The following is a 3,131-nucleotide window of genomic DNA, read 5'->3' as shown; positions in this document are numbered from 1 at the left end:
ATTGGTTATTCATATTATTTGGATTTGTCGGACTACTCTTCTCATCTTGAGAGAAGACGGTCGGAGGTTACATCGGCCAAAAGTTGTGAAAATGACACCGAAGGTGAAAACAGTGGTTCGAAGAAGCCAAATAATACCGGCAAAATGCTATTTCAAAGAAGCGTTAAAGACTGATGAAAATGTCATTTCATATTTACGCGTGTATAGGCAGAAGAAAATACTATTGGAAATTTAAGAGTGACAGACCTAGAGAAATGCTTTTTAAAACTTAAGCATGACAGAGCGACGAAGATGTGATTTCAAGCTTGACTGACAAAGACCTACAAAAATTGTATTTCAAACTCTAGCAACTAAAATGCTATTTAAAAAAATTAGTGTAGTAGATCAACAAAATTGCTGTTGACAACTTTTTCCTGACAGACCGGCGAAAATACTTTTAAAAACCGAACCGTCACAGACCGAGGAAAATTTAAGAACGACAGATGGATAATGATGCTATCTCAAATTTAGCACCAGGCAGAATTTCCATGAACAGTGTTTCTTTTCAAGAACTTTTCGTACGTGGAACACATTACAAGGAGACTGCTTTTCTATAGACGATAACATGGTCGGCTTGAAGTCCAAATTCCACAAAGATTTGTTATGATTTGTCACCATAAGAAATGAAACTTTGTTTTATTCAAATCATCGTTTTCAATCCTTTTATGATATTCCTCATCATTCAACTGACAATTTGTGCATCTTGTAACCATTATCCTCGAGTGGCTTTTGGTTCTAATAAGCGGTGATCCAACTATTATATAAAAACAAAATGTTTGTGTGTGTTTGTATGTCTCGCAAAAGCTTCCGACAAACGCGTCGGAACGTGACAAAATCGATACCGTTTTAAAACACGGTTTCTCGGACGGCAAATATCTAAAAATTGGCCCAAAACATTAATTCATTCGCCCTCAACTGAGCAGTTTTTTTTACAAGGAAAAGTAAGTTATTTCGTCGACATTTTCTCAAGTCATCGCCTCTGTTGGATTGACTACCCTTAATTCGGACGCTCGCGACTTCCGGTTTCGCGATAGACGCATCAGCTAAGACGTTAGTTTTTTTTCACCTTCTTTTCTTCCTTCGCATTACGGGTTCGAGCCTGCCTGCCTACTACCACTTTTTTAACACCTCTCTCTAACCTTGGGGTTCCTTACTACACCACCTCTCCACACCCGGGAAACGTCGGGTACTCCCACTAGTTAACAATAAAATATATAAAACGCCATGCTCGTTGAAATTTTACGTTAGGTTAGTGTTGGAAGCATGGCAGCTAATAATGGATGAGTGCAGCCGTTTTAAAAGTATGAACACTTGAAAATTTAATTTATAAAACTAATTATTTCTGTCTGTCTGTCTCCATTGTTTTTTCAAACTGCATATCCTTTGACACGCAAGGTCGCAGAGTGGCACGATGCGGGCTAAATTATTGCCTTGTGTAGAACCCTTCTTTAGCCGGTAAAAAATAGTTGCTATTGAGTTAAAATTGAAATAAAATTGGAACTTGATAGCCATAAGTCGACGAAAAATGTTCTTGTACGTATACGCATATATATATATATATATATATATATATATATATATATATATATATATATATATATATATATAAGAGAAAGAAAATTAAAACAGTAAGTTGAAATTTACAATCAAAATTTATTGTTCGACTGAATACTCCAAAAATAATCTACAAAGTCCTTATTCCGCGGAGTTTCAAAGAATGCTATTCTTGTTATTCTTCTCATCAGACGACATAAAGAAATCAGCAAATTATATTTGTAGCAATGCTAGAATTTGCTAGTTAAGACATTAAGTGAAACCGCAATTTATTGTAGTTATAAATTACCAAATAAAGAGTGAAAAAATGTTGGATATATAAAAGCATATTTATAAAAACAAAACGCGTATAATATTTCAGCTTGCATGAAAATCCTCTCAAGTTGATCCGAAATGCAAAAAATAGTTTTTCAGAGAGAATATATTCCAAAATAAGTCCAACAAGACGATGCATATAATCCGATTGGAAAGCCTTCAAAACCGCTGAAATAATGAAAATTGTTTTTTTCCCCCGGGCAGTGCAGTAATATTACACACACACACACACACACACACACACACACACACACACACACACACACATATATATATATATATATATATATTGGTTCATTTTTTAGGTATTTCTTATTCATCTGACGATAGGCCAAACAGTAACGACTAAGGATGGGGCGCTAAACGTTTTGGTTTCGATTCTAGCTGATGCCACCAAAATTATATATGTGTATATATATATATATACATATACATATATATATATATATATTACTTTCGAAATCACTACTATATATTAGGTACAATATAATAAACAATAATAAATACAAAATATGCATTAATTAAAACAATCATATTTAAGCGTATTTATGATCGGGCAACGCCGGGCGCCCTGCTAGTCCCGTTTAAATTATATTAGATGTTCGTTCAACGATGATCATCTGGTCATCCTAGATAGGTTAATGGGTGACACGTGTTGAATTTTTTTTAAGCAAGAGTTGCGCAATCCATAACCACGCCTCTACTAAGTCAGCACTACTTGATTAGAGTGGCAAAAAGTCTAGAACGACTGGAAACAATGCCAAGATAAGCGGAGAGAACATACAGCACCTGGTATTCTCAAATGGTCACCCATTTTAGTACTGAACGGGCTTAACGTTGCTTAATCTCGGTGATCTGACGGGAACCGGTGTGTCAACGTGATTGCGTTGTATATTATGTTCAAAAATCGTTAAAAGACAAAAATAAAAGTATTCGAAACTAATTTGTGTAGAATGAGACGAAAGAAAGAAAGAAAAAGAGAAGAAAGACGAATATAAAAATGATTCTCTCAGCTTAGATTTCTCTCTTTTTTTTTCTTCCAATCCCTGTATTTTTTTTATTTTTCCTGTCAAATATCACTCATTATTTATTTGTAATATCCCCTCCCCCGGCGTGAGAACATCTGCTTCCTCTTGACGTTTGCTTATCTGAAAAGAGATATAATATATGGTCCTAGATTTGACCTTAAACTATATCCAGTGGTGAGGCCCCAGCTTGCGGGC

At 35.1% G+C, this 3,131-nt stretch overlaps 1 pseudogene; it reads right to left on the bottom strand.

Moving 5' to 3' along the window:
- Nucleotides 1-2,685: 2,685 nt before the first annotated feature.
- LOC145263513 (5S ribosomal RNA) lies at nt 2,686-2,803 on the bottom strand (annotated as a pseudogene).
- Nucleotides 2,804-3,131: the final 328 nt, after the last annotated feature.

The sequence above is a fragment of the Euprymna scolopes genome, chromosome 38, assembly GCF_053919585.1.
Source record: "Euprymna scolopes isolate OS-2025 chromosome 38, ASM5391958v1, whole genome shotgun sequence".
In the NCBI taxonomy this organism is placed as follows: Eukaryota; Metazoa; Mollusca; class Cephalopoda; order Sepiida; family Sepiolidae; genus Euprymna; species Euprymna scolopes.
This window is presented reverse-complemented; position numbering and strand designations above follow the sequence as displayed.